The sequence below is a fragment of the Erinaceus europaeus genome, chromosome 3 (assembly GCF_950295315.1).
Source record: "Erinaceus europaeus chromosome 3, mEriEur2.1, whole genome shotgun sequence".
Classification (NCBI taxonomy): domain Eukaryota; kingdom Metazoa; phylum Chordata; class Mammalia; order Eulipotyphla; family Erinaceidae; genus Erinaceus; species Erinaceus europaeus.
Genome location: NC_080164.1, coordinates 55,012,852 through 55,026,348, shown reverse-complemented (window position 1 = coordinate 55,026,348; position 13,497 = coordinate 55,012,852).

The following is a 13,497-nucleotide window of genomic DNA, read 5'->3' as shown; positions in this document are numbered from 1 at the left end:
AAGCAGTGCTCTGGTAAAAAAGAAAAAAAAAAGAGAAAAGAACGCATTAGTCCAGGGGATTGATTGAGGCTTGAATCAAAGCAGTAGTCATGAAGTGTTCAGATTCTGAGTATTTTTTCTTTTTTAAATTTCTTTATTGGGGAATTAATGTTTTACATTTAACAGTAAATACAAGAGTTTGTACATGCATAACATTTCGCAGTTTTCCATATAATAGTACAACCCCCACTAGGTCCTCTGTCATCCTTTTTGGATCTATATTCTCCCCACCCACCCTATATTTTCTTTTATTATTATTATTTTTTTATTATCTTTACTTATTTTTTTGGATAGAGACAGTCAGAAATCGAGAGAGAAGGGGGAGATAGAGAGGAAGAGACACAGAGAAACACTTGCAGAACTCGCGAAGCTTTCCCTCTGCAGATGGGAACTGGGGGCTCTAACCTGGGGTCCTTGCACATTGTAATATGTGAGCTCAGTCAGGTGCACCACCACCTGGCTCCCTGAGTGCATTTTCTTTTTTTAAAAAAAATTATTTATTCCCTTTTGTTGCCCTTGTTGTTTTATTGTTGTAGTTATTATTGTTGTTGTTATTGATGTCATCATTGTTGGATAGGACAGAGAGAAATGGAGAGAGGAAGGGAAGATGAGAGGAGGGGAGAAAGACAGACACCTGCAGACCTGCTTCACCTGTGAAGTGACTCCGCTGGCAGGTGGGGGGCCGGGGGCTCTAACCGGGATCCTTATGTTGGCCCTTGGGCTTTGCCCCACGTGTGCTTAACCTCCTGCGTTACCGCCCGACTCCCATTTTCTTTCTTTTTTTAAACTTTCTTTTATTTTCTTTCTTTATTTATTGGATAGAGACAGCCAGAAATTGAGAGGGGATTAGGGGGAGAGGGAGAGAGGGAGAGGGAGAGAGAGACCTGAAACACTGCTTCACCACTCGCAAAGTGGTGGGGACCAGGGATCGAACCCAACCCTTGTGCAATGTAATATGTACGCTCATTCAGGTGGGCCACTACTGGCCCCCCTGAATATTTCTTCTTCTTCTTCTTCTTCCAGAGCACTGCTCACCTTTGGTTTATGGTGGTGCAGGGGATTGAACCTGGGACTTTAGAGCCTCAGGCATGGGAGTCTGTTTGCATAACCATTATGCTACAACCCCTGCCCTCTTCTTCTTAATATAGGGAAAGAAAGACAAACACAAAGAGAAAGAAAGTGAAAGAAGCCATAGCACCAATACTTCCTTCAATGTGGTGGGAGCCAAGCTCAAACTATGAAAATGTTAGGCATAACCATTATGCTTTCACTAGCCCAGGGCTTCCTTTCAATGACTCCATGGATTTTTTTTTATTATTTGTATTTTTATTATCTATTTTTACCAGAGCTCTTCTACAGTAATCAGATATCAGAGACATGTCTTTTGTGAGTGTTTCCTCGAGGATGTCGAACTTGGATGCCTGAGTTGCACAGCAGATGTCATCGGTGTAGATGAACTTCCTTGAAGAAGTTTCTGGAAGGTCATTGATGTAAATATTAAATAGCGTAGGAGCCAGAACAGAGCCCTGGGGGAGGCCACTTGAGACAAGTCTCCATCTGCTAGACTTGTCACCCAGATGATATCTGATTACTGATGATATCTGATTACAGTCTCTGATATCTGATTACTGTAAAAAATGGCGACTATCCCTAGCACTGCAAAAATGGTATCATCTGTTTTCCATCTACACCATGCCTTGGCCTCGCGTGAGCTTAATGTGCAGCTTGGCGATACGAGAATCCGACATGAAGCCCAGCCAGTCTATCTTGGCGTTACTCTCGATCACACTCTGTCATTTCACAAACATCTCACAAAAACTGCAGCAAAGGTGGGCGCGAGGAATAACATCATTGCAAGACTGGCCAGCTCCTCATGGGGCGCGAGCGCTTCCACAGTACGATCATCATCTCTGGCATTATGCTATTCCACTGCAGAATACTGTGCCCCAGTATGGTTCCGTAGCCCCCATGTCCACTTGGTCGATTCCAAATTATATTCCTCCATGAGGATAATTTCTGGAACCATCCATTGCACCCCGGTTCCATGGCTGCCAGTTCTTAGCAACATCGCCCCGCCAGATATTTGTTGGGATGCGGCATCATCTAAGTTCATTTCCCAGGTCTACGCTCTACCGGACCTGCCAATATACGCAGATATCTTCGCCCACCCTGTCCAACGCTTGACGTCTCATCACCCAATCTGGTCCCCTACGCATACACTGAACTTCTCTGTTCCAGACTCTTGGAAACAGAGTTGGCAGTCAGCTGAGGTAAAGAACAAACACCTCATCGCAGACCCCTGCAAGCGTCAACCCGGCTTTGACCTAGCACGTTATGATTGGGCCCTCCTCAATCGCTATCGAACAGGCCATGGCCGGTGCGCTGCTATGTTCCATCGCTGGGGAGCCAGAGACGACCCGAACTGCCCCTGCGGCTACAGACAGACTATGACCCACATAGTCAACGACTGCCACCTCTCCAGATTCAAAGGAGGTCTCGAAACTTTACATCAGGCTCAACCTGACGCTGTTGACTGGCTACAGAAGAAGGGCAAACGCTAGAAGAAGAACCAGAGCTCTGCTCAGCTCTGGCTTATAGTGGTGCAGGGGACTGAACCTGGGAATTTTTTTTTACAAATATTTTTATTTATTAATTATTGAATAGAGACAGAGAGAATTTGAGAGGAGAAAGGGAGACCAAAAGACTCCTGCAACACTGCTTCACCACTTGTGAATCTTTCTCCCTGCAGGTGGGGACAAAGGACTTGAACCTGGGTCATTGTGCACTGTAATGTGAGTACTTAACCAGGTGCAGCACTAACTGGCCCTGAACCTGGGAATTTGGAGTCCCCCTCCATTTCTCTCTGTCCTTTACAACAACAACAATGATAACTACAACAATAAAACAACTAGGGCAACAAAAGGGAATAAATAAATAAATATTTTAAAAAATTGAAGGGGGCTGGGCAGTGATGCTCCCAGTTAAACCCACATATTACCATGTGCAAGCGCTTGGGCTTGAGCCCGCAGGAGAGATGCTTCAGGAGCAGTGAAGAAGATCTGCAGGTATCTATCTTTCTCATTCTCTTTCTCTTACCGGAGCAGTGTTCAGCTCTGGCTTATGGTGGTGTGGGGGTTTGAATCTGGGACTCTGGAGCCTCAGGTATGAGAGTCTGTTTATATAACCATTATGCTATTTACCCTCAGCCTTCATTCTCTCTCCCTCTCTATCTTCCCTTCCCACTCCCTCTTTATTTTTTTTTAAGTTTTTAAATTTTATTTATTTATTTTCCCTTTTGTTGCCCTTGTTGTCTTTTTATTGTTGTTGTAGTTATTATTGTTGTTATGATGTCCTGGTTGTTGTATAGGACAGAGAGAAATGGAGAGAGGAGGGAAAGACAGAGAGGGGGAGAGAAAGACAGACATCTGCAGACCTGCTTCACCGCTTGTGAAGCGACTCCCCTGCAGGTGGGGAGCTGGGGACTCAAACCAGGATCCTTACTTAGGTCCTTGCGCTTTGTGCCATGTGCGCTTAACCCACTATGCTACTGCCGGACCCCCCCCCCTTTTAAAAGATGGTTTCATTTTTTTTTAATTTGTTTACTTTAATGAGAAGGAATGGAGGAGAGAAGGAAAGAACCAGGCATCACTTTGGTACATGCGCTGCCAGGGATTGAACTCAGGACCTCATTCTTGAGAGTCCAATGCTTTATCCACTGCATCACCTCCTGGACCACTCCCCTTCCTCTATTTCTCTCTGTTCTATATAATAAAATAGAAAAAAAAAAAAAAAGGAAAAATATGGCTTTGGGAGCGGTGAATTTGTAGTGTAGGCACTGAGCCCCGAAGATAATCCTGGTGGGAAAAAAAGAAGGGTAGGGGTAGGTAGCATAATGTTTATGCAAAGGGACTCTCATACCTGAGGCTCTAAAGTCTCAGGTTTAGTCCCCCACACCACCATAAGCCAGAGCTGAGCAGTGCTCTGGTAATAAAAATAATAATAATTAAAGAAAAAATGCTTCATTAATACTTTATTAATGTTCATATACAGGATTTTTAATGTCACAAAGGCCATATTTCCATATTTCCCCCAAGGTAGTTATCAATACACTCCAAGCCATCATCCTCTTCCACCATGAGGCACTAATCCCTTAAATTGTCCTTAGCACCCTTGAGTCCCTGCATCTGCTCCAATAGACCATAGTCCACTGAAGTTTCACCCTGCAGTATCTCTTGTTTTGACTCTCAGGTTCAACCTGGGAGTGAGACTATATAGTACTTGGGTATTTGTCCTCCTTCTGGCTTATTTTACTAATACAATTCTCTCCAGTTCCAACCATGTTATAGCAAAAAAGATTTCATCATTTCTTACAGCTGTGTAGTATTCTATTGTATATATATTCTAGAATTTCCTTAAGCACTCCTCTGTTGTTGGATATCTGGTTTGTTTCCAAATGTATAGTACAAATAGCGTTGTCATAAACATAGGCTTGCAGAGTTCTTTTGGGATAAGTTTTTGTATTCTTTGGATAGCTAACTGCCTAGGAGAGGAATTGCCAGATCACGTAGTCAGTTCTTTTTTTTTTTTTTTTATGTTTTATCTCATAGGATCTGGTCTATATCTAGGTTTTGGGACTTTGTTAGGAAGTGAACCACCTGAAATAGAATTAGAAAATACTATGAAAGAAAGATCTCACCCAAGTAATGAGGTTGAAGGGTTGACATTCCACACCTGACATCTCTGGACACAGTCTAAAGTGAAGCATGCTAAGGTGATACTCATTGCCTTGATTAGGTTGGGATTGGCAGATGCAATATAATTTGGTATGAATTGAGAGAAGCATGCAGGAAAGTGAGCCCCACCCTAGAGGTTCCAGGACTGGGGGAAATATAGGCTCTATAGAGGAAGCGGGAGGTTCCTGCTGTCTTAGGGTTTAAGAAGGCAATAGATAGTTATTAGTATAATCACATTATTTGGCAATTGGATTAACTTTGAAAAATCCCTTTGTTAGGATTTGCTATATCATACACAACATCACCATAATTTATGTCCTTTGACATTATTTGTATATAGCTGTGCCACTGGTTGGAGCTGTTCTCCCTGGCCTAAGCTGTTTTTTAAGATTTTAAAAAATATTTATTTATTTCCTTTTTGTTGCCCTTTTTTATTGTTGTTGTGGTTATTTATTGCTGTTCATGGTGTTGTTGGATAGGACAGAGAGAAATGGAGAGAGGAGGGGAAGATAGAGGGGGGAGAGAAAGATACCTGCAGACCTGCTTCACCGCCTGTGAAGCCACTCCCCTGCAGGTGGAGAGCCGGGGCTTGAACCAGGATCCTACACAGGTCCTCGCGCTTTGCGCCACGTGTGCTTAACCCGCTGCGCTACTGCCTGACTCCCTGGTCTAAGCTTTTAAGAGAGTCAGCATATCGAAGACTCAGTCTATGGTCTATGCATTAAAAAGTTTGAGACAATCAATTTTTCCCCTCTCATATTAATTAAATACTGATTTATATGACTACAAATTAATAGGAGTGTACATAAACACCATTCCCACCACCTATAGACTGTGTCCCATCCCCTCCTTCCCTCCGTGAAGCTGAACATCCACCCTCACCCTCAACCCAAGGTTTTTACTTTGGTGCCCTACTCCAAACTCAGTCAAATCCTGCTTTGAGTCTCCCTTTCTGTTCTTTCTTAAGTTCTGTTTATGAGTGGTATCATTATCTTTCTGACTTAGTTCACTTAACATAATTCCTTCTAACTCTGTCCAAGATGGGTCAGAGAAGGTGGGTTCATTGCTCTTAATAGCTGCATAGTGGGGGCCAGGTGGTGGCTCACCTGGTTGAGGGCACATGTTACAATGTGCAAGGACCTGGGTTCGAGCCCCCAGTCCCCACCTGCAGGGGGAAAGCTTCACAAATGGTGAAGCAGTGCTGCAGGTGTCTCTCTGTCTCACCCTCCCTAGTCCTTCCTTCCCTCTCAATTTCTGACTGTATCCAATCAATAAATAAAGAAAGTAAAAAATAGCTGCATAGTATTCCATTGTGTATATATACCACAGCCTTCTCAGCCATTCATCTTTTGTTGGGCACCTGGGTTGCTTCCATGTTTTAGCAGTTACGAATTGTGCTGCTATGAATATAGGTGGACACATATCTTTTTGATTGGGCATTATGGAGTCCTTGGGGTATATCCCCAGGAGAGGAATTACTGGGTCATATCGAAGGTCCCTGTCTTGCCTTGTGAGACTTTTCCAGACTGCTCTTCACAGAGGTTGGACCAATTTACATTCCCACCAGTAGTGCAGAAGGGTTCCTTTGTCACCACAGCCTGTCCAACATTTGTTGCTGCTGTCCTTTTTGATGTATGCCATTCTCACAGGGGTGAGGTGGTATCTCATTGTTGTCTTTATTTGCATTTCTCTGACAATCAGTGACCTGGAGCAACTTTTCATGTGTTTGTTAGCCTTTTGGATCTCCTCTGAAGTGAATGTTCTGTTCATATCCTCTGCCCATTTTTAGATGGGGTCATTTGCTTTTTAGTTGCTAAGTTTGCTGAACTCTTTGTATATTTTGGTTATTAGTCTCTTGTCTGATGTATGGCATGTGAAGATCTTCTCCCAATCTGTGAGGAGTCTGTGTGATAGTTCCTTTGTCTGTGCAGAAGCTTTTCAATTTAATGTAATCCCATTGATTTGTTTCTGCTTTAGTCTTCCTTGCAGTTCGGCTTGTATCATCAAAGATGCCCTTGAAGTTTAGGTGGGAAAGTGTTCCACCAATGTTTTCCTCTAAGTTTTTGATAGTTTTTGATCTAACATCCAGGTCCTTGATCCATTTGGAGTTGATTTTTGTTTCTGGTGAGGTAAAGTGGTTCAGTTTCATTCTTCTGCATGTTTCAACCCACTTTTCCCAGCACCATTTATTGAAGAGAGTTTCCTTTCTCCATTTAATACTATGGGCCCCCTTATCAAAGATTAGATGTCCATAGGTGTGGGAGTCAGTTCACTTTAAAAGAAATGTTTTTATTTATTTTATTTCAAGTTGAGATAGAGAGAGAAATAGAGACAGAGATAGATATGATCTCCCCAGCTCACTAATCCACTTTTAATGTTTTGAGGACTATTCAAACTGTTTTCCTCAGGGGCTGAAACAATTTACATTTCTACCAACTATGTAAAAGAGTTCCTTTCTCCCCACAAAGGAATTTAAAAGTTGTTGTATACTTTTCTTTCTTTCTTTTTTTCTTTTGCCTCTAGGGTTATTGCTGGGGCTGGGTGCCTGCACTAGGAATTCACTGCTCCTGGCAGCCATCTTTTTTTCTGTTGGTGGTGGTGTTGCTGTTGGGTAGGACAGAGAGAAATTGAGAAAGGATGGCAAGACAGAGAGGGGGAGAGAAAGATAGACACCTGCAGACCTGCTTCACCGCCTGTGAAGCTACTCCCCTGCAGGTGCTAGCCAGGGGCTGGAACCGGCATTCTTATGCCAGTCCTTGAGCTTTGCGCCACGTGCGCTTAACCTGCTGTGCTACCACCCAACTCCCATTTATTTATTTATTTATTTTTAATATTTTGTTTTATTTATTTATTCCCTTTTGTTGCCCTTGTTGTTTTATTGTTGTAGTTATTATTGTTGTTGTTGTCGTCGTTGTTGGATAGGACAGAGAGAAACGGAGAGAGGAGGGGAAGACAGAGAGGGGGAGAGAAAGATAGACACCTGCAGACCTGCTTCAGCGCCTGTGAAGCGACTCCCCTGCAGGTGGGGAGCCGGGGTTCGAACCGGGATCCTTATGCCGGTCCTTGTGCTTTGCGCCACCTGCACTTAACCCGCTGCGCTACAGCTCGACTCCCCCATTTATTTATTTATTTATTTATTTATTTATTTATTTATTTATTTATTTATTTATTTATTTATTTATTATCGTTGTAGTTATTATTGTTGTTGTCGTTGTTGGATAGGACAGAGAGAAATGGAGAGAGGAGGGGAAGACGGAGAGGAGGAGAGAAAGCTAGACACCTGCAGACCTGCTTCACCGCTTGTGAAGCGACTCCCCTGCAGGTGGGGAGCCGGGGTTCGAACCGGGATCCTTATGCCGGTCCTTGTGCTTTGCGCCACCTGCGCTTAACCCGCTGCGCTACAGCCCGACTCCCTGTTTATTTTTTAATGAGAGGGATACAGAGAGAAAGATACACAGAGAGAGATCAGAGAAATGCTCAGCTCTGGCTTATGGTGGTACTGGGGATTTAACCTGGGACCTTTGGTGCCTCAGGCATGAAAGGCTTTTTGAATAACCATTATGGGAGTCGGGCTGTAGCGCAGCGGGTTAAGCGCAGGTGGCGCAAAGCACAAGGACCGGCATAAGGATCCCGGTTCGAACCCCAGCTCCCCAACTGCAGGAGAGTCCCTTCACAGGCGGTGAAGCAGGTCTGCAGGTGTCTATCTTTCTCTCCTCCTCTCTGTCTTCCCCTCCTCTCTCCATTTCTTTCTGTCCTATCCAACAACAACAATAATAACTACAATAAAACAACAAGGGCAACAAAAGGGAATAAATAAAATAAAATAAGATAAAATATTAAAAAAAAGAAGAATAACCATTATGGTATCTTCCCTACCTGAAAGTATTTCTTTTTAAAAACTATTTTTGGGGGTTGGGCGGTAACGCAGCGGATTAATTGCACATGGCACGAAGCTCAAGGATTGCTGTAAGGATCCCAGTACCAGTCCCCAGCTCCTCACCTGCAGGAGTGTCACTTCACATGCGGTGAAGCAGGTCTGCAGGTGTCTTTCTCTGTCCTCTCTCTGTCTTCCCCTCCTCCATTTCTTTTTGCCCTATCTAACAAAGATGACATTAATAACAACAACAACAATAATAATAAGCACAACGATTAAAAAGAAAAAAAGGACAACAAAGGGGAAATAGCCTCCAGGAGCAGTGGATTCATGGTGCAGGCACCGAGCCTCAGCACTAACCTTGGAGGGAAAAAAAAAGAAAAGCAAAGCAAAGAAAAGAAAAGAAAAGTAAAAGAAACAGCTAAACAAAAACTCACATGAAAGCAAACTAAAAATATTGCACAAATGTGGGGGCCGGGTGGTAGCGCAGCAGGTTAAGCGCACATGGCACAAAGCGCAAGGAACGCCATAGGGATCTGGCTTTGAGCCTGTGGCTCCTCACCTGCAGGGAGGTTGCTTCACAGGCGGTGAAGCAGGTCTGCAGACTTTCTCCCACTCTGTCTTCCAGTCCTCTCTCAATTTCTCTGTCCTATCCAACAACAGCAGCAGCAATGACAACAATAATAGCAATGGCAACAAAATGGGAAAAAGGGCCTCCAGGAGCAGTGAATTCATAGTGCAGGCACCAAGCCCCAGCGATAAACCTGGAGGTAATTATATTAATTATATTATATTATATTAATTATATTATATATCATATATCTCACATCCTGCACAAATGTATGGTCTATTACAGTCATAATTTTATATCATCAATCTTCCTCCCTTCCTTCCTTCCTCTCTTCCTTTTTTCCCCTTCTTCTGTGTGTTTTCTGGTGCCCCGCTGGTAATTGGTTAGAGAGATCTGTTAGAAGCCATTAATCAGATTGGTAAAATAGCTCACTTGCATAATGTGCTTCTTTGCCATGTGTGTGGGCCAAGCTTTGGGTCTCACCCCCACCTAACAAGGAAACTTTGGGGCTGTGGTGTCTTTCACTCTTTCTCTGTTTCTTTCTTTTTTTAAAATTTCTTTATTGGGGAATTAATATTTTACATTCAACAGTAAATACAATAGTTTGTACATGCATAACATTTCCCAGTCTATTGATATGACCATGTAGTTTTTGGTCTTGCTTTTATTGATGCTTTTTTTCTTCTTTTTTTAGAATATATTTTTTTAATTTTTAATTTTTTAAAGATTTATTCCCTTTTGTTGCCCTTGTTTCATTGTTGTAGTTATTATTGTTGTTGTTATTGATGTTGTTGTTGTTGGATAGGACAGAGAGAAATGGAGAGAGGAGGGGAAGACAGAGGGGGGAGAGAAAGACAGAAGACCTGCTTCACTGCTTGTGAAGCGATTCCCCTGCAGGTAGGGAGTCTGGGACTGGAAACAGGATCCTCACACCTGTGTTTCGCACTACGTGCGCTTAACCTGCGCCGCACTCCCATTCTCTGTGTTTCTACTTAAAAAAAAAAAAAAAAAAAAACATCAGGGAGTCTGGGGGTAGCGAAGTGGGTAAAGCGCAAGGACTGGTGTAAGGATCCCAGTTCAAGCCCCAGGGATCTGTAGGGGAGTTGCTTCACAATAGGTGAAGCAGGTCTCCAGGTGTCTGTCTTTCTCTCCTCTCTCTATCTTCCCCTCCTCTCTCCATTTATCTCTGTCCTATCCAACAACAACAACAATAATAACTACAACAATAAAACAACAATGGCAACAAAAGGGAATAAGTAAATATTTTTTTAAAATCATTAGTTGTAGTTTATAAGAAAATTCCTGGGGTGGGGTAGATAGCATAATGGTTATGCAAAGAGACTCTTATGCTTGAGTCTCCAAAAGTTCCAGTTTCAATCCCCTGTACCACTGTAAACCATACTGTGCTCCAGTATGGTTCCGTAGCCCTCATGTCCACTTGGTCGATTCCAAATTATATTCCTCCATGAGGATAATTTCTGGAACCATCCGTTCCACCCCGGTTCCATGGCTGCCAGTTCTTAGCAACATCGCCCCACCAGATATTCGTTGGGATGCGGCATCATCTAAGTTCATTTCCCACGTCTACGCTCGACCGGACCTGCCAATATACGCGGATATCTTCGCCCACCCTGTCCAACGCTTGACGTCTCGTCACCCAATCTGGTCCCCTACGCCTACACTGAACTTCTCTGTTCCAGACTCTTGGAAACAGAGTTGGCAGTCAGCTGAGGTCAAGAACAAACACCTCATCACAGACCCCTGCAAGCGTCAACCCGGCTTTGACCTAGCACGTTATGATTGGGCCCTCCTCAATCGCTTTCGAACAGGCCATGGCCGGTGCGCCGCTATGTTCCATCGCTGGGGAGCCAGAGACCACCTGAACTGCCCCTGCGGCTCCAGACAGACTATGACCCACATAGTCAACGACTGCCACCTCTCCAGATTCAAAGGAGGTCTCGAAACTTTACATCAGGCTCAACTTGATGCTGTTGACTGGCTATGAAAGAAGGGCAAACGCTAGAAGAAGACTGTAAACCAAAGCTGAGTGGTGCTCTGGTTACCAAAGGGGGAAAAAAAAAAAAACATTGGTAAATTTATGATTTATCAAATCTAATATTTGTCAGATGCATTTAAATATGGTCATAAATAGGTCAAAAGTAACTTAAAATTTCCAAATGTTTGAGTGTTTAAAAAAAAGAAAAACTTGTGGTCTGGGAGGTGGCACACTGCCTAAGGCACTAGTCTCTCAAGCATGAGGTCCTGTGTTTGATCCCCAGCAGCACATGTACCAGAGTGATGGCTGGTTCTTTCTCTCCTCCTATCTTTCTCATGAATAAATAAATAAATTCTTTAAAAAAGAGAGAGAAAAACTTTAAACCCCTATATACAGTGATATTTGATTATGTCATAATGCCATGAACAAAGAAGATGTACAATACTATTAAAACTAAAATTATTTTGTCTTAATTTATCCAGGTGATTATTTTACAGCTCTTCCTTAACACACTCTAAAGAAATATTCTTCAGGGGGTAGATAGCATAGTTGTTATGCAGGATTCTCATCTCTGAGGCTCCAAAATCGCAGGCTCAATCCCCAGGCACCACCAAAAGCCAGAGTTGAGCAGTTAAAAAAAAAGTATTTTTTAATACTTAACATTTTTTAAATTTATAAATCAGTGAGGGAGAGAGCAAACCAGAGCATCACTCTGGCACATGTAATGTTAGGGATTGAACTTGGACTTCATGATTGAAAGTCCAACACTTTGCCGCCTCCCAGGCCTCAATGTCTAAACTTTTTTGGGGGCCAGGTTGTTGCATATCTGGTTGAGCACACATATTACAATGCATAAGTTCCAGGGTTCGATTCAGTTGTCCCCATCTGCAATGGAAAACCTCTGCAAGTGGTGAAGTAGTACCCCACACCACCGTAAACCAGAGCTGAGCAGTGCTCTAGTCAAAATGAACAAACAAACAAACAAATAAATGTATGTATGTATGTATGTCTGAGAGGTGGCACAATGGATAAAGCATCAGACTCTCAAGTATGAGTGAGGTCGAAAGTTCAATTCCCAGCAGTACATGTGCCAGAGTGATATCTGCTTTGTTCTCTCTCTCCCCTCCTATCCCTCTCATTAATAAATAAAATATTAAAAATAAAGATTTTAAATATTAAAAAATACACAATATATAGGGCCAGATGGTGGTGCACCTGGTTTAGTGCACACATTACAGTGTGCAAGGACCAGGGTTCAAGTCCCTGGTCCCCACCTGCAGGGGGAAAATCTTCAAGAGTGGTAGAACAGTGCTGCAGGTATCTCTCTGTCTCTCTCCCTCTTAATCTGCCACTCACCTCTCAATTTCTGTCTCTATCAAAAATAAATAAATAAATAGATAAATCTTAAAAAGAATACACAAAATATGAACTTGTCTTTGAAGTAAGTGAGCGTATGACAGAACAGAAAAGGATAGTTAGTTCACATAGCTCTAGTCATCTTTCCATTAGGAGTTCATTTTTCCCAATGCTTCACTGAAATTGTAGACTGCATGGTCTGGGAAGACAGCATAATGTTTATGCAAAAAGACTTTCATGCCTGAGGTTGAGAGGCTCCAGTCCCCCAGCACCACCATAAGCCAAAGCTGAGTAGTACTCTGGTCTCAGTCTCAGTCTCTCCTCTGTATCTCACTCATCAAAATAAATAAAATATTGTGGCTGAGTGGTGACACACTCAGTTGAGCACATTTGTTACTATACTCAAAGACCCAGGTTAATACCCCAGTCCCCACCTGAAGGGAAGGAAACTTCATGAATGGTGAATCTGTATGCAGGTATCTCTTTTTTTCTCTCCCTCACTATCTCCCCCTCCCATTTCAGTTTTTCTGTCTTTATCCCATAAACGAAAACAAACAAAAAAACAATATAAAATGCAGCCTGTTTGGACACCCAAGTCTGACACTATCCTTTTTGTGGGTTTCAGCAGGGCCATTTGGATCATGTGGCTGAATCCGAACAACAGGAGACTTAAATGTACTTCTCTGGAACAGGACCAAGAAGAGCAGGGTTAGGTGGCACAAAGCGCAAGGACCATCGGAAGGATCCCAGTTCCAGCCCCTGGCTCCCCACCTGCAGGGGAGTCACTTCACAGGCGGTGAAGCGGGTCTGCAGGTGTCTATCTTTCTCTCCCCCTCTCTGTCTTCCCCGCCTCTCTCCATTTCTCTCTGTTCTATCTAACAATGACGGCAACAATAGTAACTACAACAATAAAAAACAAGGGCCACAA